The sequence below is a fragment of the Lissotriton helveticus genome, chromosome 4_1 (genome assembly GCF_964261635.1).
Source record: "Lissotriton helveticus chromosome 4_1, aLisHel1.1, whole genome shotgun sequence".
NCBI classification, from domain to species: Eukaryota; Metazoa; Chordata; class Amphibia; order Caudata; family Salamandridae; genus Lissotriton; species Lissotriton helveticus.
Genome location: NC_136063.1, coordinates 1,932,526,805 through 1,932,544,866, shown reverse-complemented (window position 1 = coordinate 1,932,544,866; position 18,062 = coordinate 1,932,526,805).

Below are 18,062 nucleotides of genomic sequence, written 5' to 3'. Positions count from 1 at the left end.
AGTTTCAGGCGGCTATTCATCATCCACTTGGCAACGTCTGTCATCCCTTCGTGGAGGTTGGCTCTGGCGGTGGCGGGGTCGTTGGTGAGGGAGAGGATCAGCTGGGTGTCGTCGGCGTAGGAGATGATGTTGAGGTTGTGCTGGCATGCGATGGTTGCGAGGGGGCTCATGTAGACGTTGAAGAGTGTTGGGCTGAGCGAGGAGCCTTGAGGGACGCCGCAGGTGACTTCGGTGGCTTCTGATCTGAACGGGGGGAGGCGGACTCTCTGTGTCCTTCCGGCGAGGAAGGAGATGATCCACTCCAGTGCCTTCTCCTGGATTCCGACGTTGCTGGGGCGCTGTACTAGGTTACGGTGGCAGACAGTGTCGAAGGCCGCGGATAGGTCCAGGAGGATGAGGGCCGCTGTTTCTCCGTTGTCGAGCAGGGCTCGGATGTCATCGGTAGCTGCGATCAGGGCGGTCTTGGTGCTGTGGTTGGCCCGGAAGCCAGACTGCGAGGGGTCGAGGGAGCCATTCGTCTCGAGGAAGGCGGTCAGTTGCTTGTTGACGGTCTTCTCGATGACTTTTGCCGGGAATGGGAGCAGCGAGATGGGGCGGTAGTTCTTGAGGTCGGTGGGGTCGGCTGATGGCTTCTTAAGTAGGGCGCTGAGTTGGCGTGCTTCCAGCTCTCCGGGAAGGTCGCAGTGTCGAAGGAGGTGTTGATGATGTCCCGAAGGTGGGGTGCGATGACAGCGTCGGCCTTGTTGAAGACGTGGTGAGGGCAGGGGTCTGTCGGAGATCCGGAGTGAATGGAGTTCATTGTGTGGACGGTGTCTTTGGTGCTGATCGGGGTCCAGGCGCGGAGGGTGGTTGTGGGGGGCGGTGGTTCGGTCGTGGTGTGCGTCGGTTGAGTGCTGAAGCTGTTGTGTATGTCCGCGATCTTGTTGTGGAAGTAGGAGGCGAGGGAGTTGCAGAGGTCTTGCGAAGGGATGATGTCGTTGTTTCCGGCGTTGGGGTTGGAGAGCTCTTTCACGATGTTGAAGAGTTCCTTGCTGTTGTGTGCGTTGTTGTCCAGTCGTTCCTTGAATGCGGTTTTCTTGGTGGTGTGGATCAGTTGGTGGTGTTTTTGTGTGGCGAGCTTGAGGGCAGTCATGTTGTCCGGTGTTGGGTCTCTGCGCCAGGTTTTCTCGAGTGCTCTGCAGTTCTTCTTGGAGCTCTTGAGTTCGTCGTTGAACCATGGTGCTTTCTTGCTGCCGGGTCGGCTCGGCGGGGTCTTCAGCGGGGCGAGGTCGTCTGCGCAGTTGCTGATCCATTTCGTGAGGTTGGTGGCCGCTTGGCTGGGGTTCGTTGTGCTGGTAGGAGGGTTCATGCTCAAGGAAGTGGTGAGCTGGTCCGCAGTGATCTTGTTCCAGCTTCTGCGGGGGACCTGTTGCTGGTGATGGTGGAATGTGGTCCTTCTGAAGCTGAAGTGGACGCAGCTGTGATCCGTCCAGTGGAGTCCGGTGGCGTGGCTGAAGGCGATGTCCTTGCTGGAGACGAAGACGGGGTCGAGTGTGTGTCCAGCGTAGTGGGTGGGGGTGGTCACCAGTTGCTTGAGTCCGAGGTTGGCGAGGTTGTCCAGTAGGGTGGTGGTGTTGCGGTCGCTGTTGTTCTCCAGGTGGAAGTTGAGGTCCCCGAGGAGGATGTAGTCGGCGGAGGGGAGTGCGTGTGGGCTGATGAAGTCGGCGATGTCTTCTCTGAATTGTGTGCGTGGTCCCGGGGGTCTGCAGATGAGGGTGCCTCTGAGGGTGGTCTTGGGGTTGGCGTGAATCTGGAAGTGTAGGTGTTTGGCGGGTGCGAGGGTATCGTCGGTGTCGGTCGTGATGCGGATGGTGTTCCTGTGGATGATGGCGATGCCTCCTCCTGTCTGGTTGACGCGGTCCCTCCGGATGATCTTGTAGCCGTCCGGGATGGCGATGGCGATGTCGGGCGCTGAGGAGGCGTTCATCCAGGTTTCCGTGAGGAAGGCGACATCTGGGGCTGTGTTGTCGTGCAGGTTCCAGAGCTCGACGGCGTGTCTGTGGACGGAGCGGGTGTTGAGCAGGATGCACTTCAGGTGGGTGCTGCTGGAGTTCGGCTTGGTGGGTGCTGGTGTGGCGCGAGTCCGGTTGCAGGTGAACTTGCAGGAGTGGCAGCTGAAGGGTCCTTGGGTGCGTCTCGGTGTGGCTTGGTAGCAGCCCGGGGTTCTGTCGGTGTTGAGTGCGTTGAGTTCGGTGGCGTTGTAGGTCCGTCGGGTCGGCTTCTGTCGGTGGGGGCCAGGGGTCCTGGCACTGGGCGCGGTCCAGGCGCAGACGGGCTTACCTTTTTCGCGCCTTCGGCGCACAATCGGCGCGCCCGCTGCGTGTGACCGCTGCGTGTGACCGCTGCGCGTTCGCACGGTCGCCATTTATGGTGAAGTGCGAGGGAGGGAGGAGCAGCTGGGAGGCGGGAGCGGGGAGGGCACAGAATGAAAAGGGGGCGTGCCAACCAACGGAGGCGGGGAGCGGGGAGCGGGGCGGGAAGTTACCAGGGCAGCAGAGGGGAGACAAAATACGAGTAAATACAGTGAAAACAGTTAAACAATGGGGCACACAGCAGGAAAATCACGGGGCACACAAAAGCCAGAAGGCAACAGAACAGCGATCACAATACCAGAAGCAGGAGACCACGCCGCTCGGCAGCAGGGGGCGTGGTCAGCCGGCGGCAGGCAGGGACAGTGAGGCAGGCGGGGGGCACACGCAGCAGCTGGTGGCCGTGCGGCGCGGGGGTGTCCTAAAGCTAGGTCACACTCACCTGCGTCGCACGGTCGCCATTTATGGCCAAGTGCGAGGGAGGGAGGAGCAGCTGGGAGGCGGGGAGGGCACAGAATGAAAAGGGGGCGTGGCAACCAACGGAGGCGAGAAGCGGGGAGTGGGGCGGGAAGTTACCGGGGCAGCAGAGGGGAGACAAAATACGAGTAAATACAGTGAAAACAGTTAAACAATGGGGCACACAGCAGGAAAATCACGGGGCACACAAAAGCCAGAAGGCAACAGAACAGCGATCACAATACCAGAAGCAGGAGACCACGCCGCTCGGCAGCAGGGGGCGTGGTCGGCCGGCGGCAGGCAGGGACCGTGAGGCAGGCGGGGGGCACACGCAGCAGCTGGTGGCCGTGCGGCGCGGGGGTGTCCTAAAGCTAGGTCACCACCATCGTACCACGGAAGCGTGAGCTTAGACAGAGCAATTCGCGCACGCCCGTCCCAGATCAGCCGCCTCTGCAGGTGCTCCACTTCACGAAAATAACCGGATGGAATGGGGTAAAAAAAAATTTGGAGAGCATACAAAAATCTGGGCAGCGACATCATTTTGGAAAGAGCCGCGCGACCCAGTGGCGACAAAGGCAACTGCCGCCATCGTGCAGCGTCAAGCTTGAGCCGGTGAAGAGGGGGTAGCAAATTGCGTTCATAGCGAACTGCGGGATCCAAGGAAACATAAATCCCCAAGTATTTAAAGCCAGTATCAGCAATTTGAATCGGGAATCTACGAGGCAGTGGAGGAAGCTCACCAGACAAAACGTAGACACACGATTTAGTCCAATTAATAATGGACCTGAGTTTTTCCCGAAGGAGGTCAGAACATCAAAAAGCACATTAAGGGATTTCTGGGGGGATGTAAGATATAAGAGGATGTCATCCGCATATAGCGAGATTCGGTCCTCAAAGTCGGGAGTCCACCTAATGCCTCTCATTGAAGGCTCCCAACGGAGCCACTCCGCCAGCGGCTCCAAAGCAAGGGCAAAAAGCAACGGGGACAGCGGGCAACCCTGCCGGGTGCCACGCCCAAGTGTAAAGACACCGGAGACCTTACCGTTAACAACCACCTGGGTGAGGGGCTTTTCATAAAGAAGCTTCACCCAGGCGATGAATGTCGGACCAAACCCAAATTTGGAGAGAGCCGTCCAGAGATAAGGCCATTCTATAGTGTCAAAAGCCATAGTGGCGTCCAAGGAGGCTAAAATGGCCGGCTCAGTAAGAGTCCCAGCTCTCGCGAGAACTCCGTGAAGTCTCCGAAGATTAAGGGCGGTATTCCGATGTGGAATGAAGCCGGACTGGTCTGGATGGATCAAGTCACTAATCACCGTAATCAACCGATTAGCTAGCAATTTTGCAAGTATCTTGGGTTCGGCATTCAGCAGTGAAATGGGCCGATATGAGGCGCAGCGATCACGCGGCTTACCCTCCTTGTGGATTACAACAATGGTAGCTAGTCGCTGATCAACGGGGAGGGAACCAGAATCGAAAGCCTCAAGGAACATATTCCTTAAGTAGGGCGCCATTTTGTCGGGTCGTAGCTTATATAGTTCAATGGGCAAACCATTAGGACCCATTGCCATGCCAGAATGAAGGGAACGTATGGCAACAGCGACTTCATCTACAGTAAAAGACGCATCCAGTAGGGCTCTATCATCATCAGAAAGGCGAGGCAATGTTATGTCTCGCAACAATAAGTGGGAATCCTCCTCGTCCCTATCACTAACCGAGGCGTATACGGTCCGGAAATGATCAGCAAAGCACTCAACAATACCAGCTGGGTCAGTAACACACTTCCCTTCCGGCCTTTCAATCACAGGGACGACACGATTCCCTCTCTCTTTCTCGTCCAGCCACGCAATCAGTTTACCAGCCTTGTCGCCCAAGTCACATATCCTGCCCTGTTGCTCTCTATTCATCGCTTTAGCTGCGTCGGTAACAAGGGCCCTATAATCAGCTTGTTTCAAACTGAGGGAATGCAATTTAGAACGAGTAACATCACTTTCAAGATCACTCTCAAGCACAGTTATTTCAGATTCGATGCGTACAAGCTCCTCACGTTTAGCCTTCTTGGAAGCAGCAATCAAAGATAAAGAATGTCCACGAATGACAGTCTTGAAGGCCTCCCACAGTGAAACAGAAGAAGAAACAGACCCTTCATTTTCATCGAAGTAATGGTCAATGGATTTCAGCAGTGCAGAGCGGGTTGTAGGATTGCGAAGATACCAGGGATTTATAGGAGCCACTCTACCCTCGCCACCCACCCCAGCCTCGACACAAAGCCACAGGGGGGAGTGATCAGAAATGCCCCATGGAAGCTGACGAATCTCTGTGATGGAGGGTAATTGCGCTGCTGGCATTAAGAAATAATCCAACCTGGAGAGACTCAAATGGGCCCCCGAGTGAAAGGTATATTGTAGCTGCGTAGGGTGCATCAACCTCCAACTATCTATAAGGCCAAAAGTGTCCAGCAGGTCAGCCAGCCACAATTAAGACCTAGCCAAATCTCTAGGAGGGTGGCGATCCAAAGTGCCAGAGACCACGGAGTTAAAGTCTCCGCCCAGAATCAAAAGACCCTCAGGAAGACCCAATAAGAGCCGCCCAAGGTCAGCAAAAGTCGAAGTCTGCAGGCCCGGAGGGACGTACAGTGCCAGTATGGAAAGCGTCTTACCCTCCCATCTACCGGTGAGCGCAGTATAACGCCCCCTATCGTCAAGTATTACATCATCAATTTCAAAGGGGAGAGAGGACCGGATGAGAATACCCACTCCTCTGGAGCCGGAAGTGAATCCAGAGTGAGCGACCATTCGGTATCCACGTCTATTCATAGCCTGGCACGCGTTACCAATTAAGTGCATTTCTTGCAATAGAACAATATCGGGGGAATGACGTCTAATGAACTGCAGCACAACCCCTCGTTTTATCCTGTCTCCCAAACCATTGACATTCCAGGACAGCAGTCTCAACTCACTACCCCCATCCCCGTGAAGGAAACAGAGCATACACCTCACAGGACCCAATGATTGAAATGGACGAAAAACAATACAATGCCTTGTGAACAAAAAATAAACACACGAACACCCCCCCACCGCCCCCCAACTTGAACCTGTTACAACGCCCCCCACCCTGCACCCCTGCGTACGACTCAAAAGCCACCCCAACTTGCAGTGTGCCTGTCGCCCAATGATAAAACTAATCTACACAAAGAACCCAGGAGGAGGAAGAGTCCCCCTACACCCCTGCCACCCTCGGGTAGATCCAGAAGAGAACAAAAGAACAATTATCCAAACTCAGCTGGTAAACAGGTGGAAAGTTCAGACGTCGGGAAACATAATGTCACTCTTGCTCCGGCGAGCCACTGTCAGCACCACCGGGGTGCTCAGTTCGATCACCTCTTTTCGGCAGGGAATCAAGCCAGTCACTGACATCATCCAGACGATCAAAGAAAAACGTTCGTTCCTCATATTCGATCCGCAGTCTGGCTGGAAACAATATGGCGTACTTAAGGTCCAAATCGCGCAGCCTTCGTTTCACTCCCTGAAACCCCATTCTCTGCCGCTGAACCAGTGGAGTAAAGTCGGGATAGAAGTTCACTGTGGTGTTTTCAAATTTCACAGGGCCGCTCTTGCGAGAAGCCCGAAGGATAGCGTCCCTATCCCAAAAGTGGAAGAGTTTGGCAATGATGGGTCATGGAGGGGCACCCGGTTTCAGCTTCCCACCAGGAAATCGATAGGCCCGTTCAACAGCGAAGAATTTACTGAGGCCAGCGGCGCGAGGTGATTCAGGACCAGGTCTTCCACCAAGAGGTCGGTGGCAACATCCTCGGGATTTTCCGGAACACCTATAATGCGCACATTATTACGCCGGGCCCTATTTTCAAACTCCTCAAGCCGACGGGCCACCAAGTCCTGTGAAGTACACAAGTTGCCGACCTCAGTCTGTACTTCCGTGACATCAGTAGTCAGGCTGGAGGTCTTCAGATCTAACGCCTTGACCCTTTCATCGGTCTTCGCCAGGTCCACTCTAATCAGCGTGATATCGACAGCCACCGTATCGATCTTGGAGGCGAGGGCCTCGTACTGGTGTCCCATGGAGGCCTTCATACTGGTGATGGCGCTCATGAAGTCTTGAAGCGATACCTCCGTGGGCGCAGCAAGATCCATCGTGGAGTCCTCAGGAGTACGGCCAGTGCCACTGGGGGATCCCTTAGGATGGGTGTAGCGATCCATCACATTGGTTTGAGTTTGTCCCCCACAGAGAGGCGTTTTCGTCTTGCGCTTCTCAGTGTCCGGTCTGGTGGCCATATTGGAGACAGTGCCCCGGAGGGGCCCTCGAGACCTGGTGAAAATGGCCGATCACAATGAGGCCAAAAGTACACGAAATGGGGCAAAAGTAAAGAAAGTGCCAATAGGGCTGGAGGCCAGACACTCACGGAAGAAGGCACTCAGCAGGAGAGCGGAATCAAGCCGGATCCGGAGTAGATCAAAAAGGAATGCTAGTCAATCAGAGCCCGGAGTAGGAAAGTGAAGCTGAAAGTTGAAGTGAGGCCGCCTGGGGAAAGACCCCTCTGGCCGTTGTTGTTCAACTACTCCTCGGCCTGAAGATCAGCAGAGCCCCCGTCCCCGTCCCGGGGCAGGCCGTAAAAGTACGAGTCGATGTAAAAGTGTCCCCCGACGTCCGATTTCAAATTTTTGGGGGAATATCGAGGTCAGCCAAGGATCGCCTTCAAAAGCCCATCTTCAGAATCAGGATATAAGCAGGATATTTGCGATGGGCGGCGCGGGTCTCGGGAGCTCTGTGCTCATGTGACCATCATGGATGCCCGCGAAGCTCCTCCCCTCTGCTGGAGGTTTCTTAATGATTAATACAGAATTAGTAGCGGTAAGATCAATGGTTTTACAAAATCGACTTGCTCTTGATACATTGTGGGCAAAAGAGGGCGGAGTCTGTAGAATGCTGAAAGCGCAACATTGTTGCACTTACATACCTGACAAAAGTATAGAACTGAAAGGGTATGTAAGGAATAGTACATATTTAGAAAAAGAACTTAAACCACTGGAGGTTGATAGTGCATGGAAAAGACTAACAGATGGTCTTTTCTCTATAGGTAGTTGTTTTTCTAATGTAGGGAAAAGTTTTGTAGGTAAAATACTGATGCCAATGGTGGGAATAGCCTTAATAATTTTAGGGATAATAATTTGTTGTAGATGTCGCAAACATAAAAATACACATGCAATAAATAAAAAGGGAAAGAAAAGAAATATCGACGAAATAGAATTAGAATAATGTACTAGACATTTATACAAAAAGGTGAAAGACCTCCATATGAAGAATGAAGAGAATATTAACAGAAAGTTTGAAGAAATTGAGATGGGTAAAGTGTAAAAGTTGGCATCTGTTTCATTAATTAGTGATGATATAAAATATCATCAAAGAGGGGATTGATGGAACAAGTTTTCACTTGAAGTGACTTGCTCGTACTCAACCCTCTTGATGATAATATTAATGTACTAAGTAACATGTTTTGTCTTATTAATATTGAATTACACGACATATTAGATATCTAGGGGAAGCTTGCCAATGTGCTTTTACTAACTATAATCCGCTTACACTTAAATGGCTGCTGCTATGCGGGATTTTCTAATGCGCATGCATCTGCCATGCCCACGTGACATGCTTGGAGGAAAAACTTTTGCTTCTGCGCAATAGAACTAAGATGGCTGTTATGTGTCCTAATGTGCAAGAAGCTTGCATCGCTGCTTTGCTAAGCTGTTTATTTTTGCTTAATATCTAATGCAATAGTTAAAATAAAATAATGGGAATAGAGTAGAAAGAAATGGTATACAGTGCATTCATTTATTCTGTGTTTCTAAAACTGTTCTTTTCTATTTTTACATGTTATCAAAATTATGGGCCTAAATGCTTTGCTGAACTCCATCTTTGGAGAAACTGCGCCTGTGCGACAAATGTCCTGAAGCCACAAAAGCTGTAACCGTGAATCATGACCAAGACGGACATGGAAGGCGGAGAAGAGTGAACTCCTTGCCTTGCAAGAGCAAGCTGAATTGATTAAATTGTTTAAAAATGATCATTGAAACATTTCACTACTGGGAGGAATAAAGAACATGGGTAGATAAAGTTATGGGAGGGAACAACTTGAAAACATGATTGACAAGTTGCTTCTGGAAAAGTATGGTGTGATGGCTACTCCTCGTTCTTTGTCCAATAAAATTGTGGGATTCACACATTTGCAACATTAGGGGGTGGTACACTGACCTGAAAAATAGTATAACTAGGGTAGGCTTAGTTAGATTGTCCGACTTGTCCGAATAGCTGACCTGTCACTGACCCAACGCACTCAATAGGTAATCGGGAGCAAAGTTTCTGGCGGAGCACTCTGTCAGAAGATTCGATAACCCAATCGGGGTTCTGGGGAGGAGATCGATGACCCAATTGGGGTTCGACTGTTAGCTGCAGAGAGGGTCTACAACGCTGGCATTTTGAACTTTAACTGTGGTGCTGGTCTTAGCCTGTGGTGGTCCTATCCTGATCCAATTTGGTCCGTAACCTGTCCTGATTCTGGCTTGCACCTGTTCTTTTCTGCTGGCACCTGTGCTTTGGGATTCTATTTCTTTGACTCAGCCTATGACCAGGGTTGGTCATCACACCAAAATAGGTAACTATTAAGTGTGGGTTTGTCATTGTACTGTTTTCCTTTTTCTCTTACCCACCCTCTGTTCAAATGCTTAACGACAAATTCTCTCCAAGTTATTGCAAATGTTGTTTTTAAAATCTGCATTAGTCTAAACAGAATAAGAAATTAATTTGAGTTTAATGTTTTATAAGTCTTTCAAAGATTTACTTAGATAAAGATTTTAAACCTTTCCCGAGTTTGTGGTTATTTATGAAATGCTAAATGTTATTATTGCTACCAATTTTCTCTCTAACTCCCTTGATCCTTTAGGACTATAGGTATCGGTGACTTGGATTGGTAAGCTAAATGGTAAAAATCCAGATGGTAAAACCCCAATTGATTTGAGATTAGGTTTACCTGTTTAATGTATATATAATCATATGGGCCCAGGTGAGTATGTTGAGCAGGTGAGCCTGCGCTCTATCAGTTACGTGGGCGCTAAAAAGGGACGGGCGGTGCACAAGCGGACCATCTCTTGTTGGATCGTGTTGTGCATCACGGTCTCCTTGGAGAAAAAGGATCCTCCTGTTGGGCTGAGAGCCCATTCCACTCGGGCCACGGCAGCTACTACTGCCCTGGGTCGGGGAGTCCCCTTGCAGGTCATCTACCAGGCAGCTGGTGGGTCTCGCTGCACACGTTTGCTAGACACTACTGCCTGGACAGCCAAGTCCGGAGAGATGGCTTTTTCGGCCGTTCCGTTCTCCAGGACTTTCTGGTGTGATCTTGGTTCGCAAGCCCACCACCGGGGTTGGTATTGCTGGGATATCTATTCTAAGGTAAGGAATCTAACACAAACCTGCTTCTTTCAGATGCACAAGTTACTTCCCTTTGGTAACAATATATCTGTAAGAAACAGTAGTTAGTGTTAGATTCCTTACCTTAGAATATCCCCAGGCGTCAGACTGGATCCGAAAAGTTTTGCGTAGCAGTACCCCTGTACTTCGGTAGGCAACCTCCGCGGCTCTGCGTCCATCATCGGCGTCGTTTCTAACAGATATATCGTTACCGAAGGTAAGTAACTTGTGCTTCTCCCTCACTCCCGCGGCCCATGCCTTCTCGCATCCCTGCCCGACCGCACTCCCGTTTGCAATGCAATAGGTCTCGCGTAAATGCGAGTCCTATTGCAAATACTTGTTTTTTTAATTAGGCCACCACAAGAGCCCACCTTGGAGCTTCAAAGTCAGCTGCTCTCATCCTCCCGAATCCCGTTGAGCCCCCCCCCATCCTCCACCCTCTGAGCATGAATGTGGTTTCCCTCAACCCACCCTTTCCTTGTGCAAGGAGTGAGGCACCATCCGTGTCGTTATGTGGAAGAGGGGAAGATTTCGGCCCTTTTCTATGGCATTACTGACTGGCTGGCAACAGTGAGGTATCTATCCCCATTGCAAGCTGGTTAGTAATTACGTAGAAAAGGATCTAAATGTTCCCCCTCTTCCAAATAATGACACAGATAGTGCCTCATTCAGTGCACACAACCAACAAGATAAAACTGTTCTTTGTTAAGGCGAATGACCACACCCTTTCTCCCACGATGATTTCACTGTAGTCTCGTCTCACTTTGACTGGAGCAGTGAGGACCTGGTGGAGTCAGGTATTGTCTTCTTTTGTAATATTGCTTAGTTTTTAATAGCTCACGCTGACCAGGGTGCTATGGTCGGAGAAGTGTGGCTCAATGGTTAGAGCGGCAGACCCTGATGCAGTGGTCTGGCCCGGGACCAGGGTTCAATTCCTGCCTTGGCTGTCTCGGGGGATCTTGGAATCATAACTCCTTGGACCTGATTTCTCGCCTCAGTACCTACTCTAAGCATGGGTCCCACGCTGCAACTCTGGGCAATAGCTTGCTTACTCTCCACAACGGCCCCCAACAGCGCTAGGGATGCCTGGTTGCACCCTGGGGATGCCCAGGAGTGGACATTTCACGGGGAAAAACCAGGAAGGGTTCCCTAGCGGTATGAGTACAGCGCCAGGACACTCAGGAGTATCAGTGCGCTTTACAAGTACGGCTACATTTACATTTACATTTACCTCTCTGGTTCATGGGGCAGGAACAATGTTAGAAAATAAAATAAAGCAACAACAGCGCCAGCCCCAACCTACTGTGAATCTGATGCCCTTTGTGCTTGTGGCTCTACTCGTATTGTTTATTTCCATACTGTCTGCCCGCCGGCTGAAAAAAGCTGGTGCCCAACAAACTCTGTTGGTGCTATTGGAGGGGCTCTGTGTGATGTTGTTATACATTTACCATTAGTATCTGTACCTTTAATAGATTAGAGTTCTCAATGTTTGTGTTCCAGTCTCCTACAAGATTCTGGAATGCATATCTGTCCTGAAAGAGCAGTTGAAGATTTTCTCCTGTGGCTGAGGCTTAAATAAAACTACTCTTTAGATTCATGAGTTTATCTGCTTTTATTTACATAAGAAGACACCACATTTTATGGCGACGATCGGGTGAACCCAGGACTTGGCCTCAACACGAAAATAAAGGAAAAGAAGATGATTTGGGCACTCCTCCAGCGGCTGTATTTGTAAAAGAAATAAGAAAGGAAGCGGAGACTTCCCAGCGGCGGTATTAACCTCAGAGATAAATGCGGTGAGGAGTTTGGCGGGCGGATCACTTAAAAACATAAATTAATTAAGAATAAGGGAGCGGAGACATTTGGGAACAACGTATTCCTCTCGCGCTCTGTTTTAAAAGGCACGCTGCATTCCTTGCTCGCGCTGAGACTCTGCTCGCGCTACGTCTGTCTATTGCTCGCGCTGCATCTGTCTCACTCGCGCTGGAGCCTGACTTGTGCTGACGCTGTCTGTGCGTGTACCTGAAGAGGCAAGAACGTGAAGTTTTCTGACATTCTACTTCGCTTCTGCCCTTTGTTAATGGATTCTATGTATGCTGATTGTCTAAACTCAAGAGATCCTGAACATTAAAGGAATGTTCATGTTGAAGAACATTCCTATCAATTATTCTGCATAATTAGAAAGTTCTTTTGACATCACAAAGAGGGATTTCCATTTCAATTTTTTTCAAGAAGTACTGAAATACAAGAATTACATATATTTATCATAAGTAAAAGGTTTAACACTATTAAAAGTCTTATTAAAATAATAAGAAAAATACATATATAGTAGAAAGATGCAAAATGTGACTCAACCTGCGTTCTTTTTAAATAACCCTGGAGAACCAAACATTAAGTGGAAAAAATGGAAAAAAAAAATTGCAAACTATGCTAGAGTATGTGGAACTAACTTAAGCGCAGAAAGGAAGCTTTCTCTTCTTCTCCATTGTTTGGGAGGGGAAGGACAGGATGTACTAGAACATCTTCCTGATCTATCTGCTGGAGAACAACGCAACTTAAATGAATATGAAATTGCAATTACTCAACTTGATAAGCATTATCTCCCGAGGATCAGTACCATAATGGAACGTTACCATTTTGGGTTAAGAGAGCAAAAAGGAGATGAGACCGTAGAAGATTATGTTTCTTCATTGAGAAAGTTAGCGTCCTCTTGTAACTTTGGTTTAACCCTTGATGAAAGAATAAGAGATCAATTTGTACTTAGGTGCGCTCATGATGAGATTAGAAAAGAACTGTGGTTAAAAGATGAGCCACCGCTTGAAGAAGTATTGGCCATAGCAAAGCAAGTAGAACATATGACAAAGTGTGTTAGAGAGTTAAAAAAAGAAAAGGATAAAAGTTCCTTGAACGAAAAGAAAGAAGAAACGAAAATTGAAGAAATTGTTTGTCAGGTTAAGAAGAATGAAACAAATGAGACTCAATCTGGGTCTGGAAAAGAGAATTTGGCATCTGGTTCAGTAAATCAGAACAATTTTACACAACAGAGTAGCAGATTTTCATGTTTCAGATGTGGTCAATTAGGTCACTTAGCCAACTCTCCGATTTGTCCTGCATTAAAGATTACATGTAATGTATGTGGAAAGAGAGGGCATTATGGAAAATGTTGTAGAACAAAAGTATTTAGACCTGAATTGACAAGGAGACGTTGGAGTCAATCTCAACCTCAAGTTAGAACCATTACATTTGAGAAAAAATGTAAAGTATCTGATCATCCAAAACATGATGTAAAAGTAGGAAATGTTATGATTAACTTCAAATTTGATTCATGCTCTCGTATAACTTTGATAGATGAAGAATTATTTAAAATGCATTTTGCTGGTAAAGTGAGAATGATGAGATCAGATGTGAAACCACTTGGGTATTCAGACAGTCCGATTAAAATGGTTGGTTGTTTCATGGCTGAGATAGAACTTGGGAGTAGGACCATTATAGGAAAAATTTATGTTGCTAAAAAAGGAGATACTCTATTGGGTTGGGTACATCAAGGTCAACTTGGTGTAACTTTGAATCCTAATGCCAATCCACAAGTTCAAATTAATCAGATTAATCAGATAGATACAGTGGATATGAAGGTTAAAGAAAAAGATTTGTGTGAATATTTAACAAATAAATTTCCTAAAGTATTTAGAGAAGGTTTAGGGTGCTTAAAGGATTACAAGCATCGTATCAGATTGAGAGCAGGAGCTATTCCCATTGTAGCAAAAGTAAGAAGAATTCCATTAATGGAACAAGAAAAGGTGAAAGAGGAGATTGAAAAGTTGTTGAAGAATGATGTGATTGAACAAGTGGAAGCGACTGAGTGGTTAGCTCCTGTGGTAGTGGTTAAGAAACCAACTGGTGAAATTAGACTCTGTGTTGATCTCAGAGCACTAAACAAAGAAGTGGTAGTTGATAGGTTCCCTCTTCCAAACATAGATGAGATGTTGAGTACATTAGAAGGGGCTAGGTTTTTCACCACCTTAGACTTAGCATCAGCCTATCACCAGGTATTGGATGAGAGTTCCCAAGACTTAACAGCCTTCATCACTCCTATGGGCACATACAGATATAAAAGGATGCCATTTGGCCTTGTATCTGCTGCGTCTGTTTTCCAGAGAATTATGGCTAGAATTTTAAAAGGATTATCAGGTGTCAGGTGCTATCAGGATGACTTAATTATTTATGGCAACAGTATGGATGAACACTATGGTCGAGTAAGTGCTGTTCTCAGACGCTTAGAAGATGCGGGTATGACACTTAAAAGAAGCAAGTGTAAATTTGGTGTGAAAGAAGTAAATTACTTGGGTCATAGAATAACTGATCGAGGGATATTTCCGAAAAAGGAATTAGTGGAAACTATTAATAAGGTTAAAGAGCCTGTGAATAAGGAGGAATTGATTTCCTTCCTTGGTATGGTGGAGTTTTATGGCAAATTTATTTGTAATTTTGCAGATAAAACTCAGTCATTAAGGAAGTTGACAGCGAGAAATGTGGAATATATATGGACTGAAGGGTGCAAGAAGGAATTTAATGATATTAAGTCTGAATTGAATAAGGCTCCTTCTCTTCAGGCATTTGTACCAGGGTTGCCTACTGTGTTGTTCACTGATGCGAGTGAAAAAGGTCTTGGTGCTGTTTTAATACAGAAAAGAAATGGAAAAGATTCTTTGATTTGTTGCTCTTCTAGGTGTTTGAGAGGTTCAGAAGTAAACTATTCTGTAATAGAGAAGGAGGCTCTAGCCATCTATTGGGCTCTAAGAAAATTGAAGAATCTGATTTGGGGAACAAAGGTGTCTGTTCTTTCAGATCATAAACCGTTGAAGGAGGTTTTTGATACAAAGGGTTTAGATGCGATCTCCTCAAGAATTAGAAAATGGATTGTATCCTTACAGGAGTTTTTGATTTTTCTGTTGATTATATTCCAGGGACTTCTAACAAATCTGCTGACTGTCTCTCAAGGATGGTAGATAAGGAGAATTTTGTAGAAGAAGATGAATGTGGTTGTTCTGATGATCTCATAAATGTATGTGAGATTACAGAAGGAGCCATTGAGGAGAAAGAATGGAGAGATGAACTTGAGAAGGATGAAGAGATAAAAAGGGTGATGTTGTCTTTAGGTAGTAATTCTCGTTTAGAAAAACCGTGGGCTTTAGTTTCTGATGAGCTTTCTACAAATTCTGGATTCTTAACTCGAGGTACAAAGATGGTTCCACCCCTGGGTATTAGGAAGAAACTTTTGTCTCATGCACATTCTGGTCATCTTGGTATTGTCAAAACTAAAGAAATTCTACGTTTACAGTTTTGGTGGCCTGGCATGGATTTGGAGATCGAAAGGTTAGTGAGGGATTGCCCAGAATGCTGTGCCAGTGATAAAATATTAAAAACTAAGCAGATGCCCATGGCTAAGAGAGTTTTGCCAAGTCATCCTTGGGATGAGGTAGCTATTGATATAGTTGGCCCTTTGTCAGGTGTTAGTGATACCCCTTATTTATTAGTCTTGATGGATTTATACTCTAGGTGGATAGATGTGTGTGCTGTTAGAGAGATTACTTCGGAAGAGGTAATAAAATTTCTTGATGCCATTTTTAAGAAAGAGAGTTTTCCTAATAGTCTTCTGTCTGATAATGGACCACAATTTTGTTCTAAGTATTTTGAAGAATATATGAAGAAATCTGGTATACTACACAAAAAGTGTTCTTTGTATCATCCCGAGACTAATGGTGCAGTTGAGAGGGTTAATAAAACTTTGAAGGAGGCTATACAATTGGCAAGGTCATCCAATCTAAATTGGAAAACGGTTTTGCAAGAAAGAATAACTGCATATCGCTTTGCGCCCCACTCAACAACTGGGAAGTCTCCATTTGTGTTGTTCAAAGGGAGGGCTCCCAACACTTGGTTGTGTCCTGGTTGGATGGATCTCAACAAGGGCATGGTGAATAATGGAATTGGTGAGTGGCGTAAGAAGGAAGAGAGGAAGTTAGAAGAAAGAAAAATATATTTTGATAAAAGAAATGCTGTGAGTGTACAGAAGATACTAGTGGGTGATCTTGTTCGAATAAGAGCTCCTGTTGGGTGTAGATCTTGGTCAAAATATACTGAGGTAAGAGCAGTAGTGAAAGTATTTAGAAATGCCATTAAAACAGAAGATGGGAGAATTTGGAACAAGAGCAGAGTGGTTGTGGTCAAGTCAAGAATCCCGTTACATGACTCTTCGTGTGGAAGACAAAGAGTACATTCTGCGTCTTCCAGTTTTGTCAATGGTACAAATTTGTCCTCTTCTTCTTTTAGGAGTCAAAGAATACGTAGACCTCCTATGTATTTAAGAGACTATTTACCATAGATGCATATCTCTCTTTTGTTTGGATATATATATAGCATACATTGTTATCACTATTGTTTAAACTCTCTTTAGGAGGGAGATGTGTGATGTTGTTATACATTTACCATTAGTATCTGTACCTTTAATAGATTAGAGTTCTCAATGTTTGTGTTCCAGTCTCCTACAAGATTCTGGAATGCATATCTGTCCTGAAAGAGCAGTTGAAGATTTTCTCCTGTGGCTGAGGCTTAAATAAAACTACTCTTTAGATTCATGAGTTTATCTGCTTTTATTTACATAAGAAGACACCACACTCTGCAGTGAGAGCGCGGGGCAGGATGTTTTTGGTCTTCAGAGGGGTCCGTCGGAGCACTAGCTCACATCGTGTGCTCTCCCCTCACTTCTGGGCCCCAGGCCTCCCTCACCCAAAACATTCCAAGCTTGCAGTTCCATTTATAATTTAAGTTGTTCACATTGCAGTGTGTCAAAAACATTCTAATTAACTTGCCATCTCGGCTTCACCTCGGGGAAAGTGTACAGTATGACCGGGGTGTCTGTACTGTTGGCACATGTGCAAACTTAAAAGTACCGGGCAGCGGTGGTCTGCCAGCGCGGATTAATGACACAGTGACAAGCAGCTGCCATACTCGGAGGCTGCCCGACGTCAGACACACCTCACACTGTCCCTCTTACAACCAAGCAGCCTTAGTTCAGCACCAGTAGTCATCTCTAGTGAGTGTGCAGCACCTGACTGCACAATACGAATGTTTATTTGTAAAATGTAACGGGTGACCATGTAAACCTCTCCATTACCTTCAGGTCAAGTTTGTGATAAATAAGAACTGGGTAAAAAGAACTAGGCAACAAAGTTAAAAGAAGCGTCAGCATGGATCAATCTATTGTGAGACTACGGGCAGCTTCCAAAAGCAGCTCATTCTAAAGCAGCTCTGCCACTGTGAGGTCACTGCCCCACTACACCCCCACCCCACTGCGCAAAACACTGGATAAAGCCAGAAGTGGCTTCACTCAGCACTGCACAGAGGCTGATTCACTGATCGTGACACAGATGAGTCCAGCAGCAGAGCCCTCACCGAAGAGGAGTGCAAAGTCTGTGTGACATTTCGGTTAGGGCCCTTCCATTTCGGGTGCTTTGCAGCAGTTTTAAAAGCTCCCTAGTTTCTCATTGTTCGAATGGGTGCAATTTTCAACATGTATATGTTTCCCATGTCTTCATTGCTTGTATTTTGCTCACGAGAAAGTGTCACTGATAGTTGTTGAATGTCACTCATAATTACCCTGAAATTATTATTTTTTTTAATTTTATTTTAGAGCTTTTTGAAGCAAGTTACAAACAAATCGAACATGCCCCCCACCCCACCCTCTACTCACCAGTGGACTAACACATCAGTATGACATCAACCACTTAT